The sequence below is a fragment of the Drosophila melanogaster genome, chromosome X (assembly GCF_000001215.4).
Source record: "Drosophila melanogaster chromosome X".
Taxonomy (NCBI): domain Eukaryota; kingdom Metazoa; phylum Arthropoda; class Insecta; order Diptera; family Drosophilidae; genus Drosophila; species Drosophila melanogaster.
Genome location: NC_004354.4, coordinates 21,270,861 through 21,284,454, shown reverse-complemented (window position 1 = coordinate 21,284,454; position 13,594 = coordinate 21,270,861). Strand labels below are relative to the sequence as shown.

Genomic DNA, 13,594 nt, shown 5'->3' with positions numbered 1-13,594 from the left:
TTTCTAAAAACGCTGATGCTGCGTTGGATTTGTTCAAATCAATTAATTTATTCAGCGTTTTTAGAAATATATTTCAAGCAGCTACAATTTCATTTTTTATATATATATAATATAATAATAATATATATGATATATATATTTGTGGTAATAACGGCTATAACTTTTCTTCACACATACGATTCAGTTTTGTTTGGAGAACCCTTTTCCAAAATGTTCTATTTACTAGGACATATCCAGTTTGCGGATTTCTCTGAACTCGTTTAATTTTTAGTTGCGCCCTTAGCGCTTTTGGACTCGTTTCCATTTCATTCGTGTCTTCGGCTCTGGGCATCACATTCAATTGCAATTATTGACCAAAGAAATATTTTATTACTCTACGCTCGGCAAATATTAGTTTGCCCATCGTCAATGGAATGGAGTGAATCCCCTCCAATCTTATGGGAGAGGGACTTACATGAAATTTGTTGTCATTGACGCAGGTTGCAAAATGAAACGACTATGCTGTCCCTGTCCTGTCTTGGCTAATATATCCGGCCTGGTTTCATCCCCCCGTTGTCGACGGCAAGCCCACTCACTTTGATTTCTTGGCAACGCTTTTTTACACACTCGCACACTCAACAAAAATATAGGCACATTTCAGATGTAAAAAGGGTTATGACAAACGGAATTAGGTCCCAAAACCAAAAAAAATTGTATTTCAAATTAAAAGTATGTATTTATATTATACAATATTGTATTAAAACAAGAGAGAATGCTATAGTCGAGTTCCCCGATATCAGATACTCATTTGTTACTCGTTACTCATCATTTTTCTGGGATATCGATAGATATTGGGGAATAAAATGAGAACACATTTAAAAATTGTTCTAAAGTGTGGGCGTGACCGGTTCGGCGGATTTAGGGCGTTAGAGTGGGGGTGGCAAAAAGTTCTTTGGCAAATCGATAGAAATTTACAAGACTAATATAAATGTAAAAAAATTTCAAAACATTTTCAAAATTGTGGGCGTGACGGTTTTGAGGACGGACATGGATCGACTCGGCTATTGATAATATTAATTATTTAAATTCGTAACTCATTATCATTAAGATTATGTTTTTTTTAATATTTCTACATATTCGCCTATTTAATATAGCAATGGTCAAATCAGGAAATTAAAAAAATTTATGTTTTCAAATTATAAAATCATATAACGTTCAGGGTTGCTTGCAGATTTTATGTTCGGTGTACATTTTTTTTTTCTTTTTGATTTTTTAGGACTCGACGAGCTTTGGCAAATATTTTGGTCATAGCCGAGATTTGCGTGCCTTGCCAATGGGTTTTGTTTGTTCTGCTGTGTCCAGTCATCCGCCCTCCCTGCGCACCCTTCGTCATCCCTCTCGCTCACACTGGAGGGTCTCTCCTCTCGCTCACTCGCCAGCCGAATGTGGGTAATTCGGTCATGAATATGCGAACAATTTCAGCCATTGTCCGAGGAGCATTTTTTGGGTGCGCATATTTGTCGCAAATGGACTACATTACAACATTACAGTTATCTTTGGATATGTGCTAGTGTGTGTGCATGGCACATAATATCTCATAGAGGACATTAAGGGCCCAAAAGTCTAAATAAGAAAAGCCAGAAAAAATCCCATAAAATATGCGTCATTTGGGGTGGAATTTGAAAGGAAAAGATCGGAAATACCTAAACAAATTTAAAAAAGTTTGAAAAAGCCATTTATGCATTAGCATTATTTAATAAACAAGTACATGATTAATTGTTTTTATTAAAATGATAATCATTTATATTAATTATTTCTGTTCAAAACGCACATGTGTTGGAAATTCAGTTTCGCCTTAAATAATTTCCTATAAACTGCACCGCATGACCTTAAATTTTAGGAACAATTGAAGTCCACCCTGGGGCACTTTTATAAATGTTTTGTGTGCATAAACAAACAAACAAAGGCCGCATAACATTAAAATGTAACACAAAAAGCCACAACAACAGCAATAACCACGGCTCATGTTTTGTGTTGTGTGATTAAAATTAAAATAAGCGGCGACATGTTGAACTTGAAAAATTCGTTCTGCCTTGCTTATGACAACAACAACAACTGAAAATACATATATATGTACATACATACATATGTATGTACATAAATGTTACAATAGGAAGAGAAGCGAAATCTGACCGAATCTTAAAGTTCCTTACCAAAAAAGTATTGTTTATTGTGCTGAATAGCCTGGATCGGTATTTATTGTACACAATGTATGCATGTATGTACATACATTTGTATGTACATATATTTAACGTGCCAGCAAACCAAAAGTTAAAAGCTTCTGAAAAAATAAGGGAAACCATATTTATGAATCCCTCATATAGGGTATAAAAAAGATACCGTCAGCAGAGTGATCAAGGGTGGGAGTGAGAGACATCATGAGCGGGAGGGAACCCTAATAGCTTTACTAATGACCGAATAACTCATTTGGATTAGAAAAATCTCTGTCCCATAAACGATTCCCAATTAAAATCATAGCGCTGCCAACTTTCTTTTAACTGGCGTTTCTGCTTTTTCTTCTTTGCCTTCTTTTTCTTTTTACTCCGGTGTGAGTAAGTGCCGTTAGTGGTAAATATGCAGGGTATGCAGGAAGTGATGTGATTCTGAACTTTGATACCAATTAATTTATTTGTTTGGCTTTCAGAATGAATCTATTGAAAATCTAAAGATGGGATAAGTTATAATCTGTTACAACCGCAATATGGTAAGCGAATATTGATTCTGCTACATCAGTTAGGTATGTAAGTTTACTTATTGAAGGAAGTGTAAATTTCAAATCACTGCTGTGTCGTGTGTTTTGGTCAATGCTTATGAAATGTGTATTTTTGAAGTTCTATGTTCCTGTCATACATATGTACATATGTATTTATTTCTTCTGAAATAAACACTACAGTTATTAGGCTGATCGCTATAGTTCTAAATTCATTCTATCAGAGCTATCTGAAGTTACACGGTATTCGAAAGCGTTGCACTTGCCACCAACAAAACAAAAACGCACACACTCGCGCACGTGCGAGCGCGACAAAAAATCAAAACAACAAAATCCACGCTGGTAACATCTGCTTTGGCTTGGCATTGAAATCGCGTTGGTGCAACGGCGAGGGCAGGGTATGGTAGGAGGAAGGCTGAACGGGAGCAAGGGAAAGAGCGAGATGATGCGATGCGGGCACGAAGGCCAAATTGCCGAAGATGCCCGAGTCCCCATGAGCCGTTGAACGTGGAGCCGAACCGGTTTTTGGCGCTACACTGGCGCTGCGTTGGCGCTCAGTGCAAAACGAAGCACTGAAGGTGTCAGTTGGGCTCCCGACGGTTTAATTTTTAGCTCCCACAACGAACGCAGTTCTCAGCGATTTTGACGCAAATTATAAACGTACGTAAGCCGGTGATTTCACGAAACGCGTTTCGAATCAAAAGAAAACAAAAAAAGAAAAACTAACGAAAAAAAAAACTGAAAATAAACCCAAAATACAATTAAAGTGCTAATGATTTGGGATTTTTTCTCACAACTGAAATTTTTTTTTATTGTGTTGTTCTTTTTTTCGTTTTTGTGCCATTAAATCATTTTTTCTGCGAAAAAGTGCTAAAAACAAAGTGAATCCAATCTGTGCCGCCAACGTTGTTGCCATTGTTGTTGTGCTCAATTAAAACATATTTGCATATATAGTTTTTTTCGAGTGTGTGAGATCGTGATCGTGATCGTCATCTCTGCTTTGCCTTTTCTAATTCGTTTCTCTCTCTTGCTAATTAGCAATTCGAATGTTGTTTTTTTTAGCTGATTTTATTGATGGATATCAATTAAAAAAAAAAAAAATTTTGCTAAGCGCTTAAGAATTTCGGAAACGCTTTCAACTCACAGGCTCAGTGTTTAAATTGCCGAATTATGCCATTGAACTTGTTAGGAGAAAAGTTTTTAAATTTTCTTTTTGAAAAATCTAAAATGGTCAAACATATTTTCTTAACGTTCCAAACGCAAAACGTTAGTTAAAGAGGTTTAAAAGACTTGAACGCATTAATGCGAAGACGTCTTCAGTGTATTAATTATACTGGAAAAATCATTTGAATTATTTGTCACTTAATTCTAAACCTAAACTCTGTAATGCAAGAGCCATGCTTTAAATGGGGACATACTAATTGCGATGATCAGTGTTGAGTGTTCCACTTTGTCTAGCAATTTCCTCGGAGGTTCTTCGTGTTTCTTTTGTAGGCCGGGTCGTGTAACGTCATCTAATATACATGGCTAATAATCCCTTTCCCAACGCCTCCGAAAGGGAAGGGGTGATGCCGCCTGAAACCACCCACATATCGCGTCTTGTTCGGCGAACTATAAACATTAAATAACAATAATAAACAGCAACAAGAGCCGGGCAGAAAGTTGAAGCAGTTTGTCTAAGTGGCTTGGGGCTTTGTCAAAGCATATAAAATATAATACAATAGAAAGTAAATGGAAGCCGCAACAACAAAGTAACAAAAACAACAGCAACAACAACGGCGACAACAATGGCAACGAGTACATCGCAGTTGTTGGCTCCAAAACACGCAACAGTCCGTCAGAATAAAGTCAGCCATGCCCACCGTCGTCGTTTTAGACCCCTTTGCATTCCCCGGAATATATGTACATATAGTATGTAGACCCCGCTCCTTCTCCTGCATATACATATGTATGTGTATATTCCCCCCCAGTAATATCGCGTGTTCCGGGGGCCCAGCATGAAGGACCCTCGCCGGGGATCGGGGAACAGCAAAGGGGCTTCAAACAGCGAGGTCTCCAAAGGCTCCCAGTCTCCACTTTACACGGCGGGAAATTCATTAGAGTTCGAGACGTTGCGCGCAGATCGGTTCCTATCCTAAGTGTGAACATTTAATCGGAAATAAGTGCAAATCTTAAATATACTCAGGATGGCAGCCGTTAAGTGCTAATCATGGAGCCAACTCAAAAAATTCAAGTGAAAAATGATTGCTAAGAGCTCGCTGATATTGTCTGCCTTCAAGGCGCGAGTTGCCTTATTTCTCTCAGTGTATACTCAAGTGCTCTCACTTATAAGCCTATACCACACAGAGTCCAATTTTTTCTATAACAAAATTTTCTATATTTTTTTCTACATATATTTTTGTGTTTTATTCTTTATGTTACTATTTTCGCCACTGCCACCGCTGTGCAACGCTCCTCTTCCCGTTCCCGTTCTGGATCCCATACTCGGGCCCGTGCTCCAACTCGCAACCGGAGAGTAGGTCAGGTCAGTATGTGTTACCATTTGGTCATAGGGGGCCTGACTGCCCCCCGCGTCTGCGGCAGGCTTATTAATTTACTGCGACTTTTGTTTCGCTGCAAAGTCTTGTGCTTTCCGACAAATCAATCAGGAAAACTTTAGGAAAACTGACTGAAATGCGGCAGGGAAAACATTTTTGACATTAGCTTGGAATAACGTGTTTGCAAGAGCTTTTATTGGACATATTAAGCAATCTATCGGATTGCAGAGCTATGTTTTTTTTTTTTTGGAATTTTTTCAACGAAAATAGAGTAAAGCATCGTGAAAAAGTATGTATATATTAAATGTATCTGAATATTCAACACAATCACTATTATTTTTCCATTTTATTTCCATTCAGTATTTAAAACTTGATAAAGCTGGTGCCCAATTTTATATGAAAGTTATTTTTCCTATTTGTCAAAACAACAAAACAATTTATGTTTATGGCAAACACCTCTTGAAACTATCCGTCGAATAAGTAGTAAATCTACAGCTCATACAACCAATTTAGCAATTAGGCCATCTATCAAAGTCAAGTCTATAATCACAAACATCGGAAGACGGGGCCGGATTCAATTAGGCTTCTACTATCGATCAAAATCAATTAAATGCCTCTATATTGAAGTTGAAAAATGGCAAAAAATTATATCGCTATTATGCTAAACCAGTCGCAAAGTTTGCCTGAACGGGCAAAACTTTCGCAACAAATAATTTCCATGAGGCTAAGTTATATTCGATTATCCCCCGACCCACACGCAAATTATTGGCAACTTTTTTGCTTGGGGAAATTTAATTTGTGTGGAATCTCCGAAAGTTTTTGCTGACGCAAACAATTAGCTGCGATTGAAAGTTATGCTCAGAAAACATACAGAAGATAATTGTGTGTACAGGTATTCGGAGGTTTTCTTTCGAGCTTTAAACGTATTTTAATAATGCAAACCTCAGAGAACTGCTGCAAAATGTTGCCCGAAGCCCCTGGCAAGCCGCAAGAATAGCCAAGGAAATCGGGGAAAATTGGGAAAAACGGGGAAGGAGGGCAAGACAAATCGGCTAAGCGCAACGACAACAAAATGTGAAACAAAACAATACTGGAATCGAGAGAAAGGCGAAAAACAAAAGCACATAGCGCACTTTTGGTTGCTGTGACTGTCAAGCCAAATGCACAGAGACAAAGGCTAAAAGGGGTTGAAAAAGCGGTGAAAAAGGGTCGTGGAGGAGGGGGTAAAAGGATCGAAGGGGGTGCGGGGGGTATGAGAGCCATCTGAGGTGGAAATGTTGCAAGCCATGTTGCACGTCCTGGCCGAAAACTAACACTAACCTGTCGAGAGTCAAACGTTAGGTGTCCAATTTAATGTGCTACTCGGCCAGCAAATAATTCGAAAATGTTTTTTTTTTTATATTGCCATGATATTTTTCAAATAATTCTTCAAAGGCCAAAAAGGTAGAGAACAATTTAAATGTGATGTCCATTTTAAAATTGAATCATTAATTTCAGTTAATGCGCGACAAGCATTTAAGTTTGATTTTAGAAAAGCAGAACGACTACATAGCTAGTCATAGACAGGATGTGCATTTCGAAATAAATGATACATTTTGAATCAAGTGCGCATTTGGGATCCGTTTCAATAGATTTTCTTCCAAGACTGGCGGCTTTGGTACACTTTGGTACCTGATGTACTCGAATCTTCCAATACTGTTCATATTCCGCAGATCCTACGCCACTCGGCGACCTGCTTTTGTTGCGCACTGTGGCGTGGCATTCCAGCACTCGGTGCGCTTCGGTCTGTGGGCCAAAGAACAAGGTTTGGTAACAATGCGCTGTCACACTTTCAAGGTCCCAGAACTGCGGCAGGAGTAAATCATAGGCAGCGACAATGCTGAGCAAAGCAGCGTAGAGAAGGACAGAGAAAGGCAATGCAAAGCAAAAGGGCTAAGGACACATCTTGTGGTCGGCTGAACTCGCCTCAAGGCCCCAGGATAAAGGATAAAGCCATGGCAGGAGGCAGGGATCTCCTCCGAACCAAACGGCACGAATAGAAACGAAACTAAATCAAAGCAAAATTCTGGCAAATTAAATAATCAAAAACAATTGTTGGGAGAGCTTCTTCGTCGGCGGCGAGGGCAAATTGGATTACGTGTAGATTGGTTAAGATGTCGTTAACACAAAGACAAAGTCAAATATTTCTATATTTATAGAGTACCATACTAGAGTATGAGTATGCACATACAAAGGTATGTATATATATGTTTATATATATATATATATATATATATTTGTGTCCCGAATATAAGCACACGTTTTCAGATAGACAACTGACCCCAAAGGTTATCGCTATCAGCCGCACAGTCTCCGCGTTTTCAGGTCGTTTCGATGATTATTAGTATAATATTATCTCGAACATTTTTTGGTCGGTTTTTCCTTCACGTATTTCCCCACGATAGAGGAACGCAGCGATTTAGCGTTCAGTTTGTATTTTTAAATTGCTATACGAAGCTTTCAATTCTATAGAATTAAGGTGTCCTCCCATAAATACGCCTCAGAAATATGAATGAAAAAGCGTTTTCATGACTTATAATTATTGTATTCGAGCAAAGCTCTCCCCCGATGTATAATATTATGGCGAAACTATTCATAATCGGATTATTTCCATAAACAACGGGCATTGCTGAATATATACATACATATATTTAGAGAAAGATTTTATGACAAAGGCAACTTTAAATTTCAAATTTCATTTGACCCAAATAGTTTCTTACTATTCTGTGATGCTTTTCTAAATTGTAATGCGTTTTCAGCCGCATTAGAACTCAATCAAAACTTTTACAAATAAAATTGTATTAACTGTAATTTGATGGCCACTTTGGTGACTTTATTTATTGTATTTGCTCCTATGCATATAAATTGATTGGACATTAAATAGCCCAGGGGCAAATAAATATTCCGAATGTACTTTATCGAGACTTTTATTTGCAGTCGTTTACTGACAGGACAATGTTTGTTTATCATAAGCTATTTGCTTTCAATTTTCCCCACGGGATTATGTTTAAATATTTAATAACCGACACAGAGCCGAAAAAGAAATAAATTAAATGCGACGGAGGGTCGTCCAAAGTTGTTTGAGTGATTTGACGCTCGACTTGATTTTGTGGCTCGAAATAAAAAATATGAGGGAGAAGTTTTCAATTTTTGAGTGGCCCCATCTTAACCGCCCCTCACAATCTACTGTCGATGGGATGCCGTTCGAGAATCTGTGAAATTGAAGGGCGGCCAAATTAAAATCGAGGGCAGGAAGTGGAAGACAGACAGGAAACAGTCATAGAAATGCCAGAAGTAACTGTATCAGAATCTGAATCTGATTCGGACTCCAACTCGGACTCGAACTCGAACTTGGATGCGGAATAGGATTGGGATCCGCCGAGTTGGATGTGAATCAGCAGCACAGCGAGACGGAATGAAATTGAAGTTGTCTGGCTTTCAGCCTTTGGACTTGTTCCATGATTTCCCCACGATTTGGCCAGCGGTAACCTTGAAATGTTCTCTCTCAGCCACGGTTGCCAACTTTATAAGCGGATGTGACAATTGAATTGTCAGCAACGTACCGTACCGTACCGTACCGTCTTCCCCGATTTCTGAATCCTTGCTCACTTTTATGGATTCTGGTTTCTGGCTTCTGGCCTCTGGCTTCTGCCTTCTGATTTCGATTTAGGATTTCGGGTTGAGCTTCAACTTTGACTGCAGCTCAGCGAAATTTGTCATGTCATCTGCTCACTTCTGAGCCGGATTGGATTGCAGTGGCAAAAATAGTCGAGGCTTGCTATTTACAAGATTCGATTTAAATATTGTGAGTAATTTAGTGAGGCTGTTGCTAATGCCTGATTTATTCACCATATTAAATATCCCAGCAAATTTCCTTAGCTTAGACAGGTTTAAAAGAAAAAAGTGGCAATTTCTTTAAACTACTTGATTTTTACCCATATTTTGTCAATTATTTCTATTTATTATTTCCAATAGCCATTAGCCATTAGCAAGTCGTAGTTAATTCAAAAATGATCTAACCAGATGCACTTTTCCATTTTTGTGATTTGATTTATACGTTATATAAAGTGTTCCCACCAAATAGAGTCTCTCTTTTCGCTCAGTGCACAACGCTCGCCCACTCGCATTTGCCTTTTTCAATTTGATTCGTTTACAGATACAGCAAACACCATCCAGTAAATAGAAGCAGTAGCAGTTACAGCTCACTCGGACCCACTGCGATGGACTGTCGATAGTTTTCGCATTAGAAATGACTCGGGGCTACTTGTGGGTTAAGGGGCGACACGGGGGCTGGTCGTTGTGGGTTAAGGAAGGGGGTCTGGCACACTGTCCCCAGTATAAAGTCGGTGTGTAAGCACTCAGATAACAGCAGATATTGTGTGTTTGTTGATTTGTTTGTCTTTGTTCTCGTTTGTTTGTCGCTCAAAGCAGAATAAGAATTTTGCAAATAACTTAGTTGAAGTTCTCCATGATGACGACTACGATCAAAGGGGATGGAAATCGATGCTGGAGATCAATGGAGCCGTGTAACGCCTGATGTGCTTCTTTTTGCATCTGTGCATCACGCAAGAAAAACCATTGGGCAAGCGAACTGGAATATCTTGATTATTTATGAAGCTCTCAAGAAAATAGACTGTTGCAATATGCGTGTAAGGACAATTAAATATACAAGAACAGTTTTCGATTACGAACTGTTTTTTACAAACCATGTGGAAACTTTATCAGAAAAGGATTATTTTGGGTCCGCATTTTTTTTAATTTAGCCAGAATAAAATCACATAAAATAACACACTTAAGGTGCGTGTTTACTGGCAGGAAAAAGATGGAAGAACCAATTATTATGGGATCCGTCGTCAAGTCTCGCATAAATATCCAAAATCTTAGCAACATCTGGAACTTGAATTTTTGATTAACTTGAAAGCTTTGGCTCAATGCAGTTCAATGTTCTGTGGGACTTGCACAGCTGTGGTGTATATGCATTTCTATAAGTGGAGTAATAAATATTTTATTACAACCCCCTGGAAATCTGAGGACTTATGCGAATTTCTCACGAACTGCCGGCGGGTGAAACCTTTTGATTTTTGCACGAAAATTTGCTATTGCAATCCTAGCTCAACCGCAGCCATTTGCCACCCACTTTTCGTGTGTCGCGGTTTTTGTGGCGCCCTTGAGACAGACGCTTGCTTTGCCAAGCCCCCACCATCATTACCACCCATCCTCCCAGAGAGTGGGTGGGCAAATTAAAAGAACATAAAACGCTGCAACAGAGGCAGCGAGCGGGGTTGTGCTATAACCCCGTATAATATGTGCTGTATATATGCATTCATGTGCCTGTCTAGCAAGTAGGATATTGCGGTAATGTTTTTCATAAATATTAAGTCATTTGCCAGCTCGCTTTGCATCCAGCAGGGCATAAATCAAATCAAATCAAGACGAGAGTCAGCACGAGCGAGCGGATTGGTGGGTTGATTGGGCCGGGGACCACACGACGTATGCGTAATAAAGCACAACCCCAAGAAAGTCGTCAGCATTCGTCACCTCACTTCCCTGGTAACTGGGAATTGGTTCCATGCAGAGCGGCAATTTAATTGCACATTAATTGCAAACATCGTAAGCAATGGAATTTTTGCATATTTTGTGTTTCGGGATCGAAGTTCAAGTGCGACGGCAGTGCTTATAGATCGCAATCAATGTTAGCCATCCAAATGTCTTTAAGCAATATTATCATTATTCACATCAATACTGCAATTAATTTCTGCTTTTTTTTTAGAAATTTAAATTTTATCGAATAAAGCCCAGCCAGAAGCATCAGCTTTTTCACTTCAATTTTCCATTTCCGAATAGGAAATCCCCAGATAAATCATGTAAATGCAGAAGTATTTGCTAGTCGCTCTGTCGCCTACAACTCTGACAATTTTTCCACCGATTTTATCCATTGAGCTGATATAATTTTTCATGTATAATTTATGATTTAATTATAAAGAATTGCCAAAGCGGCTGCCTGTGCGCCTCGTCACAAAAGAAAGCAATTGAAAAGGCCATTGTGATTTATGAAAATTATGAGCCCAACTTTACCCACCTCAAAAAATATTTGGAGGGTTTGGGCGAATTTCATTTTCGCTCGCTTCTCACACCTTTTCATCGTTTTTATGCTAAAGTTTTTTAAGTGCCTCGTCGTCTGAGTTGCGTTGCCATTGTTGGATGAATCTATGGCAAAAAATAGGGAAATATATGTAAATATGCGTATAGATTTTCGTTTACAATTTGTTCAATCAACGGTGACTGAAATATGAATGAATTATATTTTTATACATATACACTTTGTGATTGTCTCCGTTTCAAAGGGAGCCAAAAGGGGGGAAAATACTTTTCCTTCCCAAAAAGTGCCCCTTATTCCTTCTTTCTTTTTTTTTTCTTTTGGTTCGCCCATTTACACGTCATTTACACTTTAACAGCTTAGCGCCTATACATGAAAAGTGGGTGGGGCAAACAAATTGATGTCGCTGATGATGCTGATTATAAGCGTCTCCTCGCCGGATTCCTTTGGGTTATTAAACTTTATTGTTGTTTGGGATTTTCCACGACCGCCCCGCCCCTCCCCGACCGTCGCTCATTTCCCATTTTCCGCCCTGCGGTTTATCAGCTCTGTGGAAATCGCAAATCATTTATTATGAATATACACAGAATTTGATGTATTTAATATGCCAGGCACAATATTGTATCGATTGAGTGGAAAGATTTCTAAAACCGGCTATTTTTATACCCGATACTCGTAGAGTCCTTTTACTCTACTCTATACTAGAATCGTTGAAAAGTATGTAACAATACAGAAGGAAGCGTTTCCCTACTATATAAAGTATATATGTATATTCTTGACGAAATTTCGCTTTCACATTCACACTAGCCAAGTAAGCGGTATCTGATAGTCGAGGAACTCGACTATAGCATTTTTTTTTTGGTTTATATTTATGTTTTATGATCGAACGGGTGTATTTACACGGTTCACTGGTTTGCCAGTATACACGTATAACAGATTTGAAATCATAATTTAAACTAATTGTTTGCAGAGCTATTAAATATTAATAAAGCTAATTTGTCATTAAAATTAAGATAAGGCTTAAACAGAACGAACAGAACTTAAATTTAAGTGATTGTTTTTCGCATAGGCTTTAGTTGGAAATGAAGTCCGTGGGTCATGGCATTGTTTGCTTTTTTCTGAATAATTAAAAACGAACTCATTGTGACTGATTTGAATAATATTTGCATTGGCTGCAAAAATAAATGTGCTGGAAAAATTCTGTTCAAAACTAATGACGACGCCGATGATTGAGTGAACTTTGAACGAATTTATCATAAATCCACACAGGGAAAAGTTGACAAATGATATATTTTCACTGGCGGCGCAAGAAAATGCACACGTGTGTGGGTCGTCATCGTGTTAAACCACAATTGAGCATAAATTTATATTTAATTATGAATAAATTTTGCGATCGCATTAAGTTTTGCATTTTCAACTCATCGCCAAAGTCCGCCCATAAAAATCGCCAAATGTTGAAGACCGAACCGAAGTAATATCCTGTAAATTGAGTGGTTATAAAAAATATGAATTAATTGTGCAAAAATTATTGAAATTAGCCCGAGTGCGAAAAATGCAGTCTCAAGGAAACACTAGTTAGATATAAATATCATAAGTCTTCTCCGATTTCTTCTGTATCGTTATTATATTGGCATTCAACTCATTCGCATTTAATTCATGGACCCATTTGGTCGAACATGCCCGCTGGCTGTGTCCTGTTTTTTACAATGGGCCCATACAATGGCCGTAATGATGAGCCCCAAAACTCCCGGCTTTCATTCAGACTCGGATAGTAAATCAAGAGATAAATATTCACCCTCACACAGGCACGGTCATGCAAACACACAGATACTGGTGTGCACACTAGGGTGACCAAGGTACATACAATAGATGTATGTACATATATAGGCGAAAATACGAAACCAATTACTTTTAATTGCTGGCTAGGGCTGAAGCAGCATATAAATCATTCTCGGTGTTTTGCGCACTGATACTGTAATTATATACTATATATTTTTATATTTGGAATTTTGTATAACTTTGCTATTAAACCCAACGATTTGCTCTTCAAATTTCAATCATTACTTCTGATTATCAATTTGCAAAGGAATTTAGTTTCGAGTTTTGCTAGATTAAACATACTCGTACTATCGCATATTGGGGCATTGTGTATGTAAATTTAATTTATGTAAC

The 13,594-nt window shown here is 38.3% G+C and overlaps 1 protein-coding gene across 9 annotated transcripts in view, besides 2 other annotated features; it reads left to right on the top strand.

Annotated features, from left to right (window-relative positions):
* Positions 1-743: 743 nt before the first annotated feature.
* Positions 744-1,017: a mobile genetic element.
* Positions 1,018-3,283: 2,266 nt separating this feature from the next.
* Mnr (Membrane-bound Notch regulator) overlaps positions 3,284-13,594 on the top strand; it is a 75,862-nt gene continuing 65,551 nt past the window's right edge. For 3 of the 9 annotated variants that reach the window (NM_167734.2, NM_167735.2, NM_167736.3), the window contains exons 1-2: positions 3,284-3,409; positions 5,269-5,273. The gene's annotated coding sequence lies outside the window, so the exon portion shown is untranslated. The remainder of the gene's footprint in view (positions 3,410-5,268; positions 5,274-13,594) is intronic. The other 6 variants (NM_001272833.1, NM_001272828.1, NM_001272832.2 and 3 more) reach the window with 3 other exon arrangements.
* Positions 12,122-12,282: a mobile genetic element.